General features: G+C 42.1%; 2 long non-coding RNA genes across 2 annotated transcripts; both read left to right on the top strand.

The window, feature by feature from the left end:
- The first annotated feature begins 8984 nt into the window (after nucleotides 1-8984).
- Nucleotides 8985-10284, top strand: LOC124865403. Its single transcript, XR_007037577.1, has 3 exons — nucleotides 8985-9193; nucleotides 9915-9996; nucleotides 10105-10284. It is a non-coding gene; the product is annotated as an uncharacterized LOC124865403 (long non-coding RNA).
- Nucleotides 10285-11653: 1369 nt separating this feature from the next.
- Nucleotides 11654-20928, top strand: LOC124875537. The gene is made up of 2 exons (XR_007040049.1): nucleotides 11654-11783; nucleotides 20497-20928. It is a non-coding gene; the product is annotated as an uncharacterized LOC124875537 (long non-coding RNA).
- The last annotated feature ends 488 nt before the right edge of the window (nucleotides 20929-21416 follow it).

The following is a 21416-nucleotide window of genomic DNA, read 5'->3' as shown; positions in this document are numbered from 1 at the left end:
GCTCAGCCCCTCTCTTCACCCGAGTGTCCAAAACATGCGGCCGAAGGTCTGATGATACGACAACAAAGTCGATCATCGACCTCCTGCCTAGGGTGTCCTGGTGCCAAGTGCACTGATGGACACCCTTATGTTTGAAATGGTGTTCGTTATGGACAATCCGTGACTAGCACAGAAGTCCAATAACAAAACACCACTCGGATTCAGATCGGGGAGGCCATTCCTCCCGATCACGCCTCTCCAGGTGTCACTGTCGTTCCCCACGTGGGCGTTGAAGTCCCCCAGCAGAATAATGGAGTCCCCGGGAGGGGCACTTTCCAGCACCCCCGACAGGGACGCCAAGAAGGCAGGGTACTCTGCACTACCACTCGGCCCGTAGGCTGAAATGATAGTCAGAGACCTCTCCCCAACCCGAAGGCGCAGGGATACAACCCTCTCATCCACTGGGGTAAACCCCAACACGAGACGGCTGAGCTGGGGGGCAACAAGCAAACCCACACCAGCCCGCCGCCTCTCCCCGTGGGCCACTCCAGAGTAGAAGAGAGTCCAACCCCTCTCAAGGAGATGGGTTCCAGAGCCCACGCTGTGCGTGGAGGCGAGCCCGACTATTTCTAGTCGATATCTCTCGACCTCCCGCACAAGCTCAGGCTCCTTCCCCCCCAGCGAGGTGACATTCCACGTCCCTAGAGCCAGCCTAAGCATCCGGGGATCGGGCCGTTGAGGTCTCCACCTTCGTCCGCCACCCAATCCTCTTTGCACCGGTCCCTCACGGTTCCCCCTGCAGGTGGTGGGCCCACTGGGGGATGGCCTCGCGTCTCTCGTTCGGGCTTGGCCCGGCCGGGTCCCGCGAGGAGCAACCCGGCCACCAGGCGCTCTCCGACGAGTCCCGACCCTAGGCCTGGCTCCAGGGTGGGACCCCGGCTCCGCCGTACCGGGCGACGTCACGTGCCTCGATATTGTGTTCTTCATGAGGGGTTCTTGAACCATTCTTTGTCTGACCCATCACCTAGAACCTGTTTGCCATGGGAGACCCTACCAGGGGCATTTAGGCCCCAGACAACATAGCCTCTAGGATAATTTGAGCACTCAAACCCCTCCACCACGTTAAGGTGACGGTTCAAGGAGGAGTCCTTTAATAATATTTCCTTAAATAGTATTTTAACAAATAAAGGCAGCTAATGAGACACCGTTGAGAATTAGTCATACAGAAGGTTGGTTTTATTCAGCAGATCATTCTTAGCCCATTAGTCTTCCTTATTCTTTAATTCTGCTTGGTAGTTTAGTTGGATTGTTTTAGCATAGTAAAGAGTTTGTTAATTGAAATATGTTTGACTTTGAGTTGACTTGTTTTTGTTAATAAATTCTTGTACTTTAAGAAATTGTGTGAATTCATTCCATATATGTGCAGAGTTTATGCTGTTCAATAATGTCAGAGCTCGTCTCACACCTTTCTATTTTGTCCTAATACCATCGCCTTACTGGGCTGGTTTTCACAGGATAACCATTAACAGACCAAAATATTATTTGCTAAAATATTAAAATATTAATATTAAATATAAAATAATATTCTCAGATTCATAATCACAACAGTGTTATCTTGTATTGTCTTCACCCTTCTTTCTTTCCGCTATTCTTTTCTCCTCAATATTTCCTTTTTGCCCCACCTCTCTCCTTGTCCATTGCAATTAACACATGTGGAATCATATACTGAACAAAAAAAGTGTGAAACAACTGAAAATATGTCTTATATTCTAGGTTCTTCAAAGTAGCCACCTTTTGCTTTGATTACTGCTATGTACACTCTTGGCATTCTGTTGATGAGCTTCAAGAGGTAGTCACCTGAAATGGTTTTCACTTCACAGGTGTCCCCTGTCAGGTTTAATAAGTGGGATTTCAAGCCTTATAAATGGGGTTGGGACCACCAATTGTGTTGTGCAGGAGGTGGATACAGTACGCAGCTGATAGTCCTACTGAATAGACTGTTAGAATTTGTATTATGGCAAGAAAAAAGCAGCTAAGTAAAGAAAAACGAGTGGCCGTCATTACTTTAAGACATGAAGGTCAGTCAGTTCGAACAATTGGGAAAACTTTGAAAGTGTCCCCAAGTGCAGTCGCAAAAACCATCAAGCGCTACAAAGAAACTGGCTCACCTGAGGACCGCCCCAGGAAAGGATGAACCTCTGCTGTAAGTTTATCCGAGTCACCAGCCTCAGAAATCGTAGGTTAACAGCAGCTCAGATTAGATAACAGGTCAATGCCACACAGAGTTCTAGCAGCAGACACATCTCTAGAACAACTGTTAAGAGGAGACTGTGTGAATCAGGCCTTCATGGTAAAATAGCTGCAAGGAAACCACTGCTGAGGACAGGCAACAAGCAGAAGAGACTTGTTTGGGCTAAAGAACACAAGGAATGGACATTAGACCAGTGGAAATCTGTGCTTTGGTCTGATGAGTCCAAGTTTGAGATCTTTGGTTCCAACCACCATGTCTTTGTGCGGCGCAGAAGAGGTGAACGGATGGACTCTACATGCCTGGATCCCACCGTGAGGCATGGAGGAGGAGGTGTGATGGTGTGGGGTGCTTTGCTGGTGACACTGTTGGGGATTTATTCAAAGTCGAAGGTATACTGAACCAGCATGGCTACCACAGCATCTTGCAGCGGCATGCTATTCCATCCGGTTTGCGTTTATTTGGACCATCATTTATTTTTCAGCAGGACAATGACCCCAAACACACCTCCAGGCTGTGTAAGGGCTATTTGACCAAGAAGGAGAGGGATGGGGTGCTGCGCCAGATGACCTGGCCTCCACAGTCACCGGACCTGAACCCAATCGAGATGGTTTGGGGTGAGCTGGACCGCAGAGAGAAGGCAAAAGGGCCAACAAGTGCTAAGCATCTCTGGGAACTCCTTCAAGACAGTTGGAAAACCATTTCAGGTGACTACGTCTTGAAGCTCAACAGAATGCCAAGAGTGTGCGTAGCAGTAATCAAAGCAAAAGGTGGCTACTTTGAAGAACCTAGAATATAAGACATATTCTCAGTTGTTTCACACTTTTTTGTTCAGTATATAATTCCTCATGTGTTAATTCATAGTTTTGATGCCTTCCGTGTGAAGCTACAATATTCATAGTCATGAAAATAAAGAAAACTCTTTGAATGAGAAGGTGTGTCCAAACGTTTGGTGTGTACTGTATATATACACTCACCGGGCACTTTATTAGGTACACTTTGCTAGTACAGGGTTGGACCCCCTTTTGCCTTCAGAACTTCCTTAATCCTTCGTGGCATAGATTCAACAAGGTACTGGAAACATTCTTGAGAGAGTTTGGTCCATATTGACATGATAGCATCACACAGATGCTGCAGATATGTTGGCTGCTCATCCATGATGCGAATCTCCCGTTCCACCACATCCCAAAGGTGCTCTATTGGATTGAGATCTGGTGACTGTGGAGGCCTTTTGAGTCCTGTGAACTCATTGTCATGTTCAAGAAACCAGTCTGAGATGATTCGTGCTTCATGACATGGCGCGTTATCCTGCTGGAAGTAACCATCAGAAGATGAGTACACTGTGGTCATAAAGGGATGGACATGGTCAGCAACAATACTCAGGTAGGCTGTGGTGTTGACACGATGCTCAATTGGTACTAAGGGGCCCAAAGTGAGCCAAGAAAATATCCTCCACACCATTACACCACCACCACCAGCCTGAACCGTTGATACAAGGCAGGATGGATCCATGCTTGTTGACGCCAAATTCTGACCCTGCCATCCGAATGTCGCAGCAGACTCATCAGACCAGGCAAAGTTTTTCCAATCTTCTATTGTCCAATTTTGGTGAGCTTGTGTGAATTGTAGCCTCAGTTTCCTGTTCTTAGCTGACAGGAGTGGCACCCGGTGTGGTCTTCTGCTGCTGTAGCCCATCCGCCTCAAGGTTCGATGTGTTGTGCGTTCAGAGATGCTCTTCTGCATGCCTTGGTTGTAACGAGTGGTTATTTGAGTTAGTGTTGCCTTTCTATCAGCTAGAACCAGTCTGGCGATTCTCCTCTGACCTCTGGCATCAACAAGAGATTTGCGCCCACAGAACTGCCGCTCACTGGATATTTTCTCTTTTTTGAACCATTCTCTGTAAACCCTACAGATGATAGTGCGTGAAAATCCCAGTAGATCAGCAGTTTCTGAAATACTCAGACCAGCCAGTCTGGCATCAAAAACCATGCCACGTTCAAAGTCACTTTATGCTCGGTTTGAACTGCAACAGATCGTCTTGACCATGTCTACATGCCTAAATGCATTGAGTTGCTGCCATGTGATTGGCTGATTAGAAATTTGTGTTAACGAGCAGTTGGACAGGTGTACTTGGCTAGCCTAGGTATAGCCTAGAAAAGAGTGGTTAATAAAACAAAGACAGATAAAAAACAAAGAAAGATAACCAAACAAAAACACAAAGAAACACAAAAAACATTTTATCTACCAGAACAGTTAAAGTGTGATCCTGGGTGTGCTGTCTCAAATTAAAAGTGGAAATTGTAACTTTTTGTAAGTATATAACATTACTGAATAATGGAACAATAATTTGTTTCACTACAACAGGAACAGGTATCTATTAAACTGTCAGATTCTACTACTATCTAAAATTATATTTAAATTGTTTAGATGTATTAAAAATGTTCTTTACCTATATGATTTTATCAGATCTTGGAAACTCTCAAATATCATCTGTCATACAGTACATGAGCACTCGTAAAAATATCAGAATACGACATTGTTGTGCCCAAGCCATGGGATGAAAACATGGACTGAAGTGTACACAATCAAAGAGGCTGGTAGGACATTCTGCATCTTTAAATACAGCATTAACCTACTTTTAGTCCAGCCCAGGAAGGAAGAGTCACAGCTGGAATCCATATATCATGGCATCCCTGAACAAAACAGTCTCTCAGCCAAACCTCATTCTCTGTCCTGCTGCCAGCAGCTAAAGGAGAGGCCGCGCGCAACAAAATTAAAGGTCCTTGAAACTCGCTGGTGAGGAAGACTCTACTAGTTCTCCAAACTTGGATCCAGAGTTGACTGAGATCTGGTGTTCGTGTACCCGCTCATCAAGAACCTGCTCATAAAGCAACCAACCCCCCACCATCAGATCCTCTGCCTGCACTAAAGATCTCCGAGGAAGAGGTAAACAGGCTCTTTCAGCGCATGAAAACAAAGAAAGCTGGAGGACCTGATAACGTCTCCCCATCATGCCTGAAAGCTTTCGCACATCAACTCGCTCCGATCTTCACAAGGATCTTCAACAAGTCACTGGAGAAATGTGATGTCCCCTCCTGCCTCAAACGATCCACCATCATCCCGGTTCCCAAGAAACCCACCATCGTAGGATTAAATAACTACAGGCCTGTAGCCCTGACGTCTGTGATCATGAAGTCCTTTGAGCGGCTGGTGTTGAAGCACCTGAAAGACATCACAGGCCCCCTGCTGGACCCCCTGCAATTTGCTTACCGAGCAAACAGGTCGGCAGATGATGCTGTTAACTTAGGTCTACACTTCATCCTGCAACACCTCGACCACCCAGGGACGTACGCCAGGATCCTGTTTGTAGACTTCAGCTCGGCCTTCAACACTATCATACCAGACATCCTCCACCAGAAGCTCACACAGCTCAACGTCCCAGCCTCCACCTGTCAGTGGATCAACAGCTTCCTGACAGACCGACAGCAGCAGGTGAGACTGGGGAGCATCTTCTCCCGAAACAGATCAATAAGTACTGGTGCCCCCCAGGGTGTGTTCTATCCCCACTCCTCTTCTCTCTGTACACAAATGACTGCACCTCATCGGACTCGTCCATGAAACTCCTTAAGTTTGCAGATGACACCACTGTCATTGGACTGATCCAGAACGGTGATGAGTCTGCATACAGACAGCAGGTGGATCGGCTGGTACACTGGTGTAGTCAGAACTACCTTGAACTGAACCCACTCAAGACTGTGGAAATGGTGGTGGACTTTCGGAGAACACCACCCCCATACACCCCCCTCACCATCCTCAACAACACTGTATCGGCCGTGGACCACTTCAGGTTCTTAGGAACCACCATCTCTGAGGACCTGAGATGGTCTTCACACATAGACACTGTTCAGAAGAAGGCCCAGCAGAGACTGTACTTCCTGAGGCAACTCAAGAAGTTCAACCTTCCACAGGAGCTGTTGGTCATCTTCTACACTGCCATCATTCAGTCTGTCCTGTCTTCATCCATCTCAGTGTGGTTTGGCTCATCCACAAAACAGGACAGGTCCAGACTGCAACGAATAATCAGGACTGCAGAGAGAATCATCAGGGCTGACCTTCCCTCCATCCAGGACTTATACAGGTCTAGGGTCAAGAAAAGAGCTGCCAAAATCTCTGCCGACCCCACACACCCTGCACATAAACTGTTTTGAGTTTTACCTTCAGGCCGCCGCTACAGAGTACTGTTTACTAAAACCAGCCGCCACAGAGACAGTTTCTTCCCCCAAGCTGTTTCTCTGATGAACATTCAATAGAGTACAGAACAACAGCATACAGATGTTGCAAATGCACCTTTTTTATTAGATATGTGTATATTGTACATTGTAAATTGTAAATTTGTATATTCTCTAATGCAGAATATTGCATTGTACATTGTATATTGTACATTGTAAATTTGTATATTCTGTTATGCAAAAACTGAACAAAAGAGCAAAGTGTACTGGAGGCAAATTCCTTGTTTGTATGTACGAACTTGGCAATAAAGCTGATTCTGATTCTGAAGAACAATACAAGTTAAGTAATGACCTGCTGTTTGAGAATCCAGCTTTCGTGCTAAATGAGCAATTAGACAACCTTGTCTTAAACCTATCTTTCTGAGCTTCTGCAGAAAAGGAATTTGAGCCAGACATTCCCCAGAAGAGACGGTGTTTTTAATCATGTCAAGTGAACCAGTTTTCCCCACGGCCTGAAGAAGGCATCGAAACCGTAGCTCTGCACGCCTAATGAATGCTGATCCAGCATAAACTACCCCAGCTGCTACTTAGCACGGTTGTTTGTTCACCATCCGCCATGTAACTCAGCACCCATCGGACCTTCAGTCCTCCTGTTCATCTGACCTGTTCAAATAAAAGGTGGTGTTTGGGCGATGAAAATTCTTCTGATTTGGCAAATCATTCTTTAAAATATTATTTTAAAGTGATGTTTTACTTACCTTTTGCATTGTGACTGGTTGTTTGTATTAATACCAATTTTTAGCCTTAATTGACCTCATTTCCAAATTCCTTACGATAAACCTTGGTTCTTAAACATTAATATCCACATTGAACTCTCAATTTATTGGTTTTCTTGTTCCTTTATTCCAACATAGCTCATTAGTTTTCTTTAGTCCTTTATTTTGCTTGTAGTTTTAGTTTAATTATTCTAGCCTAGAAAGAGTTTGTTAATCAAAATATGTTAAACTTGAAGTGGGATTGTTTCTGTTAATACATTCTTATATTTTAAATAGATGTTATTAATTTATGTGCAGAGTTTGCTATTTTAAGAATGCCAGTGCTCGAATCACTCTTTCATCTATTGTTCTAATACCACCACTGTCACGGTATGTGGTTGGTTGGGAGCGGGATGCAGACAGAAGCTTGGAAGCCACATAATTTAGGAATCTTCTTCTTTAATAAAAAAGAAACAAATGACTTCCGCAAGGACACAGAGCAGGAGACACAGGAAGATAACAGGAGGAACCAACAGGGAACAAGGAGAACCGGTAAGTTAATATACAGAGGGAAGTGCAATGTGAACCAATGGGAATGGAGGCTGGTAATTAGATGACTTATGACAGGTGTGAGGACCAGCTGAGGGAACTGAGGGAATTAGGTAACTGTGTATACTGGTGCAGGGGAACACAGAGACATGGGGGAAACTAGACCAAAGACACTCAGCAAAACAGATCTAAGGAAAAGTATAAACATAAATACAGGGATCAAAATACTAATTGGGAAGACAGGGACACAAGGAACTAAACTAGACTAAATAATAAACCAAAAAACGAGTGAACATAACTAACTAAATCTAGATGGAAGCAACAACTAAATCTAAGGACACGGGAAAAACCTAACTGCAAAAGTAAAAGTCAGCACAAGAATACTAAGCGACCGACACAACTAAATAAAAACTGACAGAAAGGAAATAAACGTAAGGAACAAACAAAAGAGAACTAAATAACAAACTTGGGGAAGAAAATCGATCTAAAGGAAACACAAAAGCACAAGGATCTAAACAAATATTAATTTGACAAAAGTAAACTACTAATCAGAGGAACAGGGAAAACATCTAATGGCAAAGTAAACAAAAACAAAGACCAAAATGGCAGAACCTGACAATCACCATATTGGGCTGGTATTTACAGGACGATACTTAACAGACCGAAAATTATTTTATTAAATTTAAAATAATTTGAGCATATTATTGCACAACAATAAGGATAGGGTTAGGGTTGATATATATTTTAAAATGGTAAATCATAAAGTTCCTCTTTCTAATAATTAACTTAAGGGTCGGAATCTTTATTTTCACTTTGGTTTTCCAAAGAATCAAATATCCTCGCAAAAAACCATACTTGACCATTAACCTTTCTGCATCATAAATATCTGGTTATATCAAACACCTGCTTGTATTTATTGCATATTCTCCCATTTGATTATGAGCAGACAAATACTAAATGTCACTTCACATCCCGCATCCTTAAATAAACTGGTCCTGTTTCGCTGGAGGGGCTGAGATTTCTTCGGGCCACATATCTCTTATGGATGAGACCCATATGTGGGCTCCATATGCGATTTGGCAGGGTCGACGATGAGCAACAGCATGGAAGCTTGGTGGCCTATGAACTAGGACGGAGAGCTCCAAAATCCGTCACCATGGTGACACCAGACAACAGCACAGATACACGGACAGATACATATAAAAAAAGGGCCAGAGACAAAAAGGGATCCTACAGTGTCAATAACAATGAGGATGCAAGAAGAGAGAAGTGAGACAAAATGATTGGATTGTGGAGTACAGTTTGAAGAAGTCTGAAAAGATGCAGGAACATGATCACAGAAAAAAAGAAATGGTGCCTGTTGCCAAAAAGAGAAAAACCTAAATATGTTAAAGACACACAAAGAGGAAATAGGAGATATTTGAGCTGAAAATGTATGTTGTATGTTGTAATGTTTGACATGTGGAAAGGTGAAGAATACGAGCAGAAATTTTCATTTGTGGGAAGATAAAGTACACGGAGAGAACCTTATGTAATAATGCTGTCTGTACAATGTTATGCTATTTTTTTGCATTTGCTATTTTCTTTATTCTTTCACTCGATTCACACGGCAGATTGCACCAAATATGTGCAGGTGCAAATATCTCTGCTAAATCCAGTAGATGGGAGGAATTTGCACCTATTTTTGCATTAGGTTGCTGTTGCTCTTTATTCAGCCACAAACACAGTAGATCACTCAGTGAAGTGATCAAGGAGATAGAGAGACAATGTTTTACTTTTAAATTATTCTTTTAATTAATTAACAGAGAACTCTAGGTCCTGCCCTAAGTAGGCAACCCTGGAAACATTTAGAACAACATCTGACAGGAGGAGTGACAGTTAATACAATTGTTCAAAGTGAGCTCTTGGTCTGCCTTGGGGTCATCTCCCACTGTGACGCCCCAGAAAAAACATCCAAAGGTTGGTGGCAAGGATGCATCTTATTCAAACTTTGAACGACCATCAACTGACCCTTTTGATGCAGAGGAACAGTAGCTCTGCTTTGACCTCTTCACTTTACCTGTGAGTGTCACAATCTGTGTTGTGCTAATGTGTGTGTGTGTGTGTGTGTGTGTGTGTGTGTGTGTGTGTGTGTGGGTCTTCCTGTCTTCCCAGAGTGGCTTTGCTGGTGGTCGTGGTGTGCGTTTTTAAGGAGCAGCAGGACAAGCATTCTTCGCCTGATGCTCCACGTTGAGTGGTAACTCATGCCTCTGAGATACCAGTTTCCAAGTTCATGGTTGAAACCTTGTAAAGTCTTTGTGCAAACATTGCAGTAACCTAAGCTTGTGTTTTTTGATGCTTTCAGGTTGTGTGGATCACAACTCCGGATTCACTTCCTTCACCTTCAGACAGAGAATCCCTTGAACCCAGCTACCAGCTGCCTCTGCAAGCTCCAACTATCCTCCAGCCTGCGCTCCAACTTTACTGGAAGCACACCTTCTGACCCTCCGGAACGCTGCCTACGGATTGTGCCCCAAGAACCCCCCTTTAGATGTTCTACCTGGAGATCACAAGCCCGAGAGTTTGGACCAGACGACCAGAGAACGCATCCTTTGGGAGAATTAAAAGGACAGTTTTGCCTTTTGAGATAATTAAACTTTTGAAACTTACCTGTGTCCTAGAGTGATTCTGCATGTGGGTCAGGAAGATTGGTTCTATTATGACACTGAGGTTGAGCATAGCCACAGGAAGTACATTTCAGCGGCTTGTATCCAGGATCTTTTGTTTCTGTCACAATCTACAGGGGTTGGACAATGAAACTGAAACACCTGGTCACCTGTGGCCAGGTCACTATGTGATCCTGGTGGAGGAAAACGTTTCCTGACTCGCTCCTCCAAAACACCCCAAAGTGGCTCAATAATATTTAGATCTGGTGACTGTGCAGGCCATGGGAGATGTTCAACTTCACTTTCATGTTCATCAAACCAATCTTTCACCAGTCTTGCTGTGTGTATTGGTGCATTGTCATCCTGAAACACGGCACCGCCTTCAGGATACAATGTTTGAACCATTGGATGCACATGGTCCTCAAGAATGGTTAGGTAGTCCTTGGCAGTGATGCGCCCATCTAGCACAAGTATTGGGCCAAGGGAATGCCATGATATGGCAGCCCAAACCATGACTGATCCACCTCCATGCTTCACTGTGGGCATGCAACAGTCTGGGTAGTACGCTTCTTTGGGGCTTCTCCACACCGTAACTCTCCCGGATGTGGGGAAAACAGTAAAGGTGGACTCATCAGAGAACAATACATGTTTCACATTGTCCACAGCCCAAGATTTGCGCTCCTTGCACCATTGAAACCGACGTTTGGCATTGGCATGAGTGGCTATAGCAGCCCGGCCGTGTATATTGACCCTGTGGAGCTCCCGACGGACAGTTCTGGTGGAAACAGGAGAGTTGAGGTGCACATTTAATTCTGCCGTGATTTGGGCAGCCGTGGTTTTATATTTTTTGGATACAATCCGGGTTAGCACCCGAACATCCCTTTCAGACAGCTTCCTCTTGCATCCACAGTTAATCCTGTTTGATGTGGTTCATCCTTCTTGGTGGTATGCTGACATTACCCTGGATACCGTGGCTCTTGATACATCACAAAGACTTGCTGTCTTGGTCACAGATGCGCCAGCAAGACGTGCACCAACAATTTGTCCTCTTTTGAACTCTGGTATGTCACCCATAATGTTGTGTTCATTTCAATATTTTGAGCAAAACTGTGCTCTTACCCTGCTAATTGAACCTTCAGACTCTGCTCTTACTGGTGCAATGTGCAATCAATGAAGACTGGCTACCAGGCTGGTCCAATTTAGCCATGAAACCTCCCACAATAAAATGACAGGTGTTTCAGTTTCTTTGTCCAACCCCTGTATATCTCTGAACTGTAGGTTAGGTTAGAAAAGTAGATTAACTGCTAACCTGAGATTTTTACTGTTAGATTCTGCTCTTTCTTCACCACCACAGACTGGAGCACAGCATCTGTTACTGGTAAGCATGGCGATCCATTATACCATTGAAATATTAATCTGTCAGTCTATCTATCTATCATTCTGAATTGAAATATTTGCCTTTCTGTTGCACAAATACTGTCCTACACACGTGCGCACACACACACACACGTATATATATATATATATATATATATCTATATATATATATATATATATATATCTATATATATATATATATATATATATCTATATATATATATATATATATATATATCTATATATATATATATATATATATATATATATATATATCTATATATATATATATAGATATCTATATATATATATATAGATATATATACACATACAAACACTTCAGTCAAAGATTAAGAACAATCACTTAAAGCTAATCATTAATTGAGACCTACCTGTCGTATCTGTGCCTCATTTCTTTTATTTTTTGCCTTTTTGTCAATTTCAGAGATAATCTGAGTAAATGCAAAATGCAGTTTTCAAATGATGAGGTTGTTTATGAAGGGAAAAAGGACATCCATAAAAACCTAGCCCTCCAAAGGACATTTGGAAGTGAAAAATCACATCTGATGTGTTTGTGTGCACTACACTATAGCTCTTAGGTCATATGAACAGTTAATTTTAGATGTGTCCCTCAGAATTTGTCAGCGTCTTACTGTCACTTACTGCTGATAATAAAAAACGTTCAAACGTCTTGTTTAAATTGCTTCTAATAATTATTTGGGATTTTTAATCATTTCTCTTTGAGCCATGTTTTCAGTGTTTTCATTCGGTCACTCTTATCTCTATAATGTTTCCATTAGCCAATTTTGGGAGGTTAATTGTTCAGCATTATGGTCAGGTTTGATACTTTAAATGTTACTTTACAAATATATTTGATTTAATTCAGTTTGTGTTTAGGTCTTTAGATGCCAAGGTTGGATTCAGGGCGGCAGTGCTTTATTTGGTGGAAAACACTTTATTATGGAGACATTGTTTCAGGGAGGACTGCAGAGAGAGCTGTGGGAAGGTGAGAAGAACGAGGAAGCTGTTTAAAATTCCAAACAGGTAGTGACGAGCCTTCAGGGAGGTAGTGGGACATCTCCCAACACGCACGGGTTCACACACACACACACACACACATTCATACGTTTGCACTTGTACGTGTGCGGAACCTTATGCAGAGAGCACTGGCAGATTTGTATGTGGAGATAATTTGAGCGGTCAGCTGCGCAACTAAATATAGGCCTAATTATTCTCATAATGAGACAGGATACAGAGCAGGTTGGTTTTGTGCTGCTAATAAGATAAAACACAACATTTCAAAACATCAGCTTGGCCTGTGAAAACTGTCTCTTGCCCAAGGCGTTTCTCAAGTGGCCCGGAGGTGAAAACAACCAAATCAAAACTCAAATGACATTTTAGAGAACAGAACGTCATGTTTTACAGTTTGTTTTTTCTTAGATTTCCTGACATTTGATTAAGTCAGTGAAAAATTATTTAAGAAAAAATGGTTTAGCAGTTTATTACACCTTGCTGTTATTATCTGAAGTCTTCTGACAACCTGAAGCTCAAGTCCCATTTTAAAATTACCAACAAACTTCATCAACTTCTGTTTATGACATGTCCCTCAGCATCATACAATGCAAAATCAATACAACATGACTGAGCAGTTAAAGCAGAAATGGGGGCAGTTGTTAAATTGCTGGCTTGAAAGCCTCAGGGGACCATAAAGTTCCTGATTAAAAAAAAAAAACTCTCCAAAGGAAATGTAATGCCTTAGGAAGTAAGATGGTGTCTAGGACTGCGTGTTCACCATCTCAGTGCACAAACTGGGTCCCAAGAGAGTTTAGGCAACAAAGGGATTGATGAGACTGTGTAAATTCACGTGACCCAGTGCTGTCAGCTGTCCCATTTACTGACTGAATCGTGTGGTTATACATGTGTGTGTGCTTGTTAAGCGCTCACCTTCCAGATCCACAGCTTGTTGTTGCACAGCTGCATGCTGATGCAGAAAGTGCACATATACAAATCATAATTAGCTTCATATGATCATGGTGTTATCGTTGATTCCTTATATTTCTCATTTACATTGGTGTTTGAAATAACAGTAGTCCAACATCACTAACCAGATTAATCACTGTTTTTGGTAGACTTTGATATTGCTGCATGGCAAACACCTGACTTGTATGTGTAGTAGAGTAATAGAAAACCAGCAGGGTCATGATATGCATGCTGCTGATTCTTTGTAAATGAATCATGAATTGAACAAGGTGTGTCTAAAATAACAGCAATGTGGGTATCAATACCTGAGGACATTCATTCTGTGAAAAAAACTGGTGCCAAGAAGGTTGCCCTTATTTTAGGACAAAGGTAGCAAATGTTGTACATGCTGGTTATGGTGCATTCCTCTGAAAACCTGAGTAAAGTATGTAGTTCCAAACTAAATAAGCAAACTAAGAACGGCATACTTTTATGAAGAAGTTGAGTGGAGAGGGGAAAACCTATGAAGGTGCACAGAAAAAAACAAGCTGCACAGCTAAAATGATCTCAGCTGATTTTAAATGGAAAGCAAAAGTGGTCAGACTTAGAAGACAACAGAAAATTACTATTCAAGTAGATCAGAAAATGGCCAATATGACCAATAAAAAAACTTGAGACTACTGTAAGAGTTAGAAGCCAGTGTAAAGAAAATATGTGTCAAAAGCTGCTGAAAAGACAGCATGGTATAAAGAGGTATGTTTATGGACTGAAAAAGGCCAGATTGATCTTTTTGAGACTAAAGGCCGCAGACATTTTGTCACACAAGTCCTATACAGTGAATTCAAGCCACAGTATACTGTGATGCATGGTAGCTGGTGCATCATGCTATGGTGATGATCCTTGTTGTATGGTGTTGGGCCTGTTATCACATACTGGGGAGTTTCAATACACTGAAATAGTTAAAGGGGTCATTTTGCTTTATCCTAATGAGGAAATGGCCTTTAAACAGATCTTTCAATAAGACAACAACCCCAAACAAACCAGAAAGAGAGCAGCATATTGTTTCAAGATCAACAAAATTAACTTTATTGAGCGGTCAGCCAAATTAACCAGTAAATTGTTATGTATAAGATGATCATGTGCAATTTGTCCAGTCTGTTTAGCCCCTTACATTTAACGACTGTTTAAAACAGGCTGCAACCAGCTGCATGAGAGCAGACTGAGCTGATCCGGTTTCATGAGATTTATTGTTTAATCAGATTGAAAAGGGCATTGAAAACCTCTTGGTGATCTGATTAACACAACAGCAGCATGCATTTGCCTAATCTGATCTGTTTGTATCTGCTGGCATTCAGTATATTTGTTCTGTGTCTGTTTTTGTGAAATGGTTGCCGTTAAAGTTGCAATTCAATACAAATTGTTCATGAGACCGCCAAGTATTTAATAAGGACCATTAAGTTTTATTAAAAGTGGTTTGAACAATAAGTGGAAATTAAGTTCTGATCATTATTTCTTCAGATGTTGGATCGTTTAGAAATTTTAGGTCTTAAATTCATTTCATTGAGGACGACTATGCATAAGGTGTCTCTTCTGCAAATCTAATAATGCATATGCATGGTTCTTTTTAGCAATGGTTGGGTATTGCGGTATGAAAGCGTTGTTTTTGCAGCAAATACACATAGATGACAGTGAAATTAGAATCTAAGCCAATATCTAGTTTTACTATATATGTAATGAAGAGTCTTCTCAGTGACATAGAGGAAATAAAATGTATTTTATTCTTTGGCTTTCATTTTAGGAACTTAATCAGGATTGAGCATACCGGAGCTTTACTTCCTTCTGGTGTCTCTTCACCTTTTCAGCCCAGACAATGATGTCGTTTTTTAAGTTACAGAGCTTACAATGCCTTGCAAACGTAATGATAAACTTTAAAATTTCTTATATTTATTCACATCACATCCAAACATTTAAAGTACTTTTTGAATTTTATTTTTATGTGATAAACCAACACAAAGTAACACATAATTGCAAAATAAAAGGAAACTGATACATTGTTTTCAACCTTTTTTACAATCAAAAACAGGAAAAGAGTGGCATATCCAGCCCCTTCACTCTGATACCCCTAAATGAAATCCAGTGCAACTAATAGCCTTCTGAAGTGCCCCATAATTAGTAAACTGAGTCCACCTGTATGTAATTAAAGCTCAGTATAAATCCAGCTGTTATGTGGAGGCCACAGATGTGTTTTTAGAAAGAATTAGTGAACAAACAGGATCATGAAGACTTAAGGAACACAACAGACAAGTCAGGGAGAAAGTTGTGAAGACGTTTAAGCAGGATTGGCATATAAAACAATATCCCAAACTTTCAACACCTCACAGAGGGCTGCACATCCATAATCCAAAAATGACCTACCAAGAAATGGTCGTCCACCTAAAGTTCCAAGCCAAGGAAGGAAGGCATCAAGGAGATGATCACAGAAGCAGGCAAGATGCCCCTGTTCTCTAGAAGAGTTGCTCAGATAAGAGAATCTGTTGACGGGACAACTACTGGTGGTGCAGTGCACAAATCTGGCATTTGTACCGGAGAGTGGCAAAATTAAGCCATTGTTGAGAAAAGGCACAAATGTGCTGTTTGCTATTTGCAATTTGCTAAAGGCTATGTAGGGGCCACACGAAACATTTGGAGTGAGGTGCTCTGATCAGATAAGCCCAACATTGAGTTTTTTGGCCTGCATGGAAACTGCCATGTGTGATGGAAAACCAATACTGCACATTCCCCGGACACACCATCCCCACTGTGAAATATTTTTGTGGTAGCTTCATGCAGTGGGAGTGCTTTTCTCTAGCAGGGACAGGAAAATTGGTAAGAGTATGGGGAAATTGATTGAGTAAATTGCAGGGTAATCCTGGAAGAATCCTGGAAGAAAGCCAACAAAAGATTTGAGAGCTGGGTGGGGGTTCATCTTCCAGCAGGACAGGGACTCTAAACATACAGCCAGGGGTACAATGGGATCGTTTAAATCAAAGTATAATTATATGTTAGAATGGCCCAGTCAAAGTTCAGACTAACACCCAAACCAATTCAATTCAATTTATTTATATAGCGCCAATTCACAACACGTCTCAAGGCACTTCGCAAAAGTCAGGTACATACATTCCAATTAATCCTAATCATTGAACAGGGCAGTCAGATTCAGTTATTTATTCAAATTGGATAAAAGGTTTTTCTGTCTAAGGAAACCCAGCAGATTGCATCGAATCAGAGATTTGTAGCAGTCATCAACAGAATGCTGAGAGTATGCAGAGCAGTAATCAAAGCAAAAGGTGGCTACTTTGAAGAACCTAGAATATAAGACATATCTTGTCCTCTTCAGGTTGGAGGGGAGTTCCTGCCTCAAGTGGAGGAGTTTAAGTATCTCGGGGTCTTGTTCACGAGTGAGGAAAGAATGGAGTGGGAGATCGACAGACGGATCGGTGCGGCTGCCACAGTAACGGGGGCACTGTGCCGGTCCGTTGTGGTGAAGAGAGACCTGAGCCGAAAAGCATAGCTCTCGATTTACCGGTCGGTTTACGTTCCTACCCTCACCTATGGCCATGAACTTTGGGTCATGACCAAAAGAACGAGATCCCGGATACAAGCGGCTGAAATGAGCTTCCTCCGTAGGGTGGCCGGGCACTCCCTTACAGATAGGGTGAGGAGCTCGGCCATCCGGGAGGGGCTCGGAGTAGAACCGCTGCTCCTCCACATCGACAGGAGCCAGTTGAGGTGGCTCGGGCATCTATACCGGATGCCTCCTGGACGCCTTCCTTGGGAGGTGTTCCAGGCACGTCCCACCGGGAGGAGGCCCAGGGGACGGCCCAGGGCACGCTGGAGGGACTCTGTCTCTCGGCTGGCCTGGGAACGCCTTGGGTTCCCCCCGGAGGAGCTGGAGGAGGTGTCTTGGGAGAGGGAGGTCTTGGTTTCTCTGCTGACCCAGCTGCCCCTGCGACCCGGTCCCGGATAAGCGGAATACGACGAGTACGAGGAATGAACAACGTGTTTAAGCCTTCAGTGTCCAGGGCGCCTTATTTACGGAAGCTATTATTCCTCAATGCCATCATCGGAAGATGGCGAGTATATGTGGGTATATATATATATATATATATATATATATACTCGCCATCTTCCGACATGTGTATATATATATATATATATATATATATATATATATATATATATATATATATATATATATATATATATATATATATATATATATATATATATATATATATATATGTGTATGTATATATATATATATATATATATATATATATATATGTGTATGTATATATATATATATATATGTGTATATACACAGTATAGACCAAAGGTTTGGACACACCTTCTCATTCGAAGAGTTTTCTTTATTTTCATGACTATGAATATTGTAGCTTCACTCTGAAGGCATCAAAACTATGAATTGACACATGTGGAATTATATACAGAACAAAAAAGTGTGAAACAACTGAAAATATGTCTTATATTCTAGGTTCTTCAAAGTAGCCACCTTTTGCTTTGATTACGGCTCCGAACACTCTTGGCGTTCTGTTGATGAGCTTCAAGAGGTAGTCACCTGAAATGGTTTTCCAACAGTCTTGAAGGAGTTCCCAGAGATCCTCAGCACTTGTTGGCCCTTTTGCCTTCACTCTGCAGTCCAGCTCACCCCAAACCATCTCGATTGGGTTCAGGTCTGGTGTCTGTGGAGGCCAGGTCATCTGGCGCAGCACCCCATCACTCTCATTCTTAGTCAAATAGCCCTTACACATCCTGGAGGTGTGTTTGGGGTCATTGTCCTGTTGAAAAATAAATGATGGTCCAACTAAACGCAAACCGGATGGAATAGCATGCTGCTGCAAGATGCTGTGGTAGCCATGCTGGTTCAGTATGCCTTCAATTTTGAATAAATCCCCAACCCAACAGTGTCACCAGCAAAGCACCCCCACACCATCACACCTCCTCCTCCATGCTTCACGGTGGGAACCAGGCATGTAGAGTCCATCCGTTCACCTCTTCTGCGCCACACAAAGACACGGTGGTTGGAACCAAAGATCTCAAACTTGGACTCATCAGACCAAAGCACAGATTTCCACTGGTCTAATGTCCATTCCGTGTGTTCTTTAGCCCAAACAAGTCTCTTCTGCTTGTTGCCTGTCCTCAGCAGTGGTTTCCTAGCAGCTATTTTACCATGAAGGCCTGATTTACACAGACTCCTCTCAACAGTTGTTCTAGAGATGGTGTCTGCTGCTAGAACTCATTGACCTGTTCTCTAATCTGAGCTGCTGTTAACCTGCGATTTCTGAGGCTGGTGACTCGGATGAACTTATCGTCCGCAGCAGAGGTGATTCTTGGTCATCCTTTCCTGGGGCGGTCCTCATGTGAGCCAGTTTCTTTGTAGCGCTTGATGGTTTTTGCGACCGCACTTGGGGACACTTTCAAAGTTTTCCCAATTGTTCGGACTGACTGACCTTCATTTGTTAAAGTAATGATGGCCATTCGTTTTTCTTTACTTGGCTGCTTTTTTCTTGCCATAATACAAATTCTAACAGTCTATTCAGTAGGACTATCAGCTGTGTACTGTATCCACCTCCTGCACAATACAACTGTAGATCCCAACCTCATTTATAAGGCTTGAAATCCCACTTATTAAATCTGACAGGGCACATCTGTGAACTGAAAACCATTTCAGGTGACTACCTCTTGAAGCTCATCAACAGAATGCCAAGAGTGTGTTGATTCATAAAAACTCAATGAAATTTGTGGTTGCAAAATTACACAGTGTGGACAATTTTCAGGGATATATACTCTTTGCAAGGCACTATAGGCATGCATACTCTAAATAGTGGTGGGACATAGGTACAATTAGGCTGTTTATAATTCTACTCCTACATTTTGAAGTGTGTCTTTTACTTTCATACCATAACCTTGTTTTATCTGTGACACTAAACATTACCTCTTTATGTCACCTTTCCCCTATTTAAAAGGAGTTTTACTTTACGTTCTATTTGGCAACAACAGACATTTATTTAAAAACTGTCACTACATGTTCTCTGGTATTCAGATAAAAATTTGACCAAACCATTGGTCCAATTTTTCATCTTGAAAAATAATTTTGGCAGCTCTTCATTCGTGCTTATTTAGATCAATCCAGATGTTTCCATCCCATCTACACCCTCCCCTTTCATAAGTCTACACCTGCTCTATTGCACACCTCACACACACATGTTCTTCTTCTCTGCTCCCCCTTAAATGACCAGGAGGGTCCTGAGCATTTTATGTCTCCAAGCTTGGTGGGTCATTGTAAATAAACCAGACTGGGAAAGCAGCTGGTGTCCAATTTTCGTATTTGGGACAATCAGTGATAATAATACCGAAGGGCTACAATACTTCTGAGAGATTAAATCCCTCTCTTCCTTTCTCCATCTCTCTCTCACACGCAAGCTCCTGTCCTACTAATTGTTGGCTATTAGTCTGCAAGTCTGGGATTAAATGTCTTATTAGATATAAAATTTCAAATGAGCTTCGTTAAACAGGAAAGTACTCTCGTTTTAATGAACCTCATTTATATGGAAATTACACATAATACTGATGATTCAGTGGGACATTTATCCTCATTGGACTGGGGGGGGGGGTAAAGGAAGAATGCTTCACTCAGTCCCGTCTTTTTAAACTTTTCCAATTTTTTTCTGCTTTTTTGGGACCACCTCATGAAGATTCCAGCCCTGTGTGTTTTGGTTTAGGATGCAGCCATCAGCGAGCGCCTGTGCAGTGATGGAGAACATGTTGGTGAACTCCTGTCCTTGTGCTAACCCTGCAGAGCTTCGAGCTGCCTCTCTGGTTCCCTCTGATCCATCAAGCTGTCTGATCAGCTGGAGAAAAGCCATTAGTCTGAAACAACACAATGCATGGGCTGGGAGCTGCAGGTGTCTCTTGTCGGTGCTGTGATTCTTCTTCAGCTTTTATGGACGTCAGATTTCCAATGCTCCAGCTGTCAAAACCCTTATGTCTTCTGGTTGAAATGTACAAAATATCCAGATTAAGATGTTTTTTAACCAATTGCTGTGGTTGCTGGTTTGCCCCTGCTGTTTGTTTGAGCGTGTTGTGCAAAATATTTTTTTTTTAATAAAACAACGTTTCTGTCTTTCTTCCACTGAGTAGTGATTTATTAATGCAGTTTTGCCAGCTATGCCCTCAGACTGCCTCTGGCCCTCAGGCAAACAGCTCAGCGTTGCCCCCTGGTGGTATTTAGGTAAAAGAAACAGACTGTTCAAGTTTCCTTCTCAATTGCTGACCCTTTAAACTATCCCACAGTTTAGCAAAGATAGACAATTCCTGGAATACAGTTGCATCTTAAAAAATAGAATATAACTGAAATATTACATTTATGTAAATCTAGCGGAAAAGTTATTCTCCTATAGATTTATTACATACATTGATGTACAGTATCTCACAAAAGTGAATACAACCCTCACATTTTTGTAAATATTTTATTGCATCCTTTCATGGGACAACACTGAAGATATGATACTTTGATTCAAGTTATTCTGCATACAGCTTGTATAACAGTATAAATTTACTGTCCCCTCAAAATAATTCTACACAGCATTTACACCCCTGAGTGAAAGTGTCCAAA

The sequence above is a fragment of the Girardinichthys multiradiatus genome, chromosome 1 (assembly GCF_021462225.1).
Source record: "Girardinichthys multiradiatus isolate DD_20200921_A chromosome 1, DD_fGirMul_XY1, whole genome shotgun sequence".
NCBI lineage: Eukaryota > Metazoa > Chordata > Actinopteri > Cyprinodontiformes > Goodeidae > Girardinichthys > Girardinichthys multiradiatus.
Note: the sequence above shows the minus strand (reverse complement) of the source record. Positions and strands in the feature narration are given on the sequence as shown.